Raw genomic sequence first — 2,206 nt, 5'->3', positions numbered from 1 at the left:
TAGACACCAAGGCATTGCAAGCTTGTTATCGTCGAATTGGAGGTTTATGTTGACCATTTAACATGGCATGAGGCGACTTTTGAGGTTTTGAAGAAGAACGAAGGCAACTTTCAAGTTCCTGGGCGAGATCTCATCTATTTTGACGGCGCTTCATCTTCAAAGGCCCACCAGTTCCTGAGCTATCTTTTCCCATGTATTTTTCTTCGCGCCAAATAAAACTGTTTCTTGTCTGACTACCATGTCTTTGTTTTTCGCCGAAAATTATCATTGCACGAGAAATTATGCTGCACTGCTCATGCTGCTCCCTCTTCGTCGCTAGTGAACAGAGGGATTTGGTGCGCCGAAATCGACACAAAACTCACTGCCCGGTATTCTGCGAGGCAGCACACTCTACAATATATGCAAATAATGAGTGCTTGCTCCGACGATACAGAAACCGTTTCAGCACCAGCCACACCATCTGTCAGCTGCGCGGACTTCAAGGTACCAGCTCGCAGCGCCAGCGCCTCCGGAAGGTTCTTTTCTGGGGGTTCCTGGCCGTCACGGGCCGTTTCGTGGCCGAGTTGCGTCTCCAGAAAGGAGGGAAGGTCGCCTGCGTCTATGGTGTAGGGCAACACCAAGCCCAGCGTTAGCCACCTCGAAGTGCAGGCTCACGGGTCCATCCCTCTTCTCCCGGTAGCAGTCGACGTAGCACTGTGCCGGCCTCCTGCCCCGAGACTACTTACCGCAGCCATTGATGCTTGTTCCAGACAATGCGCCGCATAACGGTGAAGAGCCGATTATGCGAAACACTTGTTTCTCTCCGACGAACCAGATCCTAGGACTAGGTCATCTGCCGACGCGCCGGCGACCCCAGGGGCAATTGGCAATCACAGCAGCAGCAGCGCTCTGTCAACAACATACTCAGCCGGACAGTATAGGTTTTGAGTCCTGGGGTATCCCACACGCCATTGACCAGCCCATGTAAGTGTGCCACACGTACACTGCGTGAGGCCGGCAGCTCACCCACGAAAATACGAAGGGGCATGACCACAAAGCAAACAGAATAGCCACAAGTCTTTTGCATACTACAAGTTACAAACAGAAATTGGCGAGGGACAGACACGGCTATGGGAGATAGTTGAATGACTATCACATCACGCCACCGTCGGAGATCCGTGAGCTATCTAAACGCATGTTCGCCACGAGACCTATATTTTAAACAATCATTCTACTCTGTAGCTATAATATACATTTCTGGAATGTCTTGGATCGACCTTCTTACACCGATGGACGAAGCGGTCTCCGCCACTTTTTCCAACCTGAGCTCTCATTGCGCCAGGTGTCTGTCGCCGTTCCAGCGGGCCACGACCAATTCGAAGTGGTGGGCACGCCGGAGTTGCTGCCGTTTTCTCCTCTTCCGTGTAAGAGATGTATGTAGTTGCGGTGTAGGCCTGACTCTAATGGTTGCCTTGCAGCCATTCTGCGCTTTCCCACTGTTTTGTGCCCTGATAGGCTTGTCCTATCGTGGCTCGCACGGTAACTACAGTGAGTCAACTTTGTTGCCATGTCTTCTGCCTTTAAATTCAATCAGTCCCGCAGCCTGCTCTCAGTTTTTTTGACTTCTAACTTTCAACAACGATCAACGGAGAGACCGTCTGGGCACAGTTGTCTTGAAAGCCCTTATTGCCGAAGCATCAAAATGTCTGCAAGGTCAGTAAATCCATCTCACGTTAGCGTGCCATCACTCAGTAAAATAGGCCTCCATCGTCAAACTCTGCGGCTACGCAATCTCTCCAGAGCCCTTGGGTGGTCGAACGTGACGTCCAGTCTATTGCTTTCAGGCCCCTACCTGCCACTCCTTCAACGCCGTTTCCAGCATCTTCCTCTTCGACCCCCGGCACGTCATCTCCTACTGCGCCTGGCCGCTCTCGCCGTCGTAGCGGTATCGCCTGTAACTTTGATCACGGCGATGCGACTAAGAAGTTGGCCGGTCGACGGCCTTGGAACCCGACGGATGAGCACAAGAGTCGCGGCTTCCGCGCCAGGCTTTCAACATCGAGGCCAAACTGGCGAAGCAAACGCCCTCCCTCGATGGATCAACTCGGGGCCCCTGAAGTTCATCCTGCCGACATGTCTACTATGCCTGGTTTCAGTATTTTTCGCCAGGTCGAGCAAAAGCACCCTTCGCGAGAGCAGCTGGATAATAATGTGAAGGACATTTATG

This window comes from Beauveria bassiana, assembly GCF_000280675.1.
Source record: "Beauveria bassiana ARSEF 2860 unplaced genomic scaffold BBA_S00093, whole genome shotgun sequence".
In the NCBI taxonomy this organism is placed as follows: domain Eukaryota; kingdom Fungi; phylum Ascomycota; class Sordariomycetes; order Hypocreales; family Cordycipitaceae; genus Beauveria; species Beauveria bassiana.
This window is presented reverse-complemented; position numbering follows the sequence as displayed.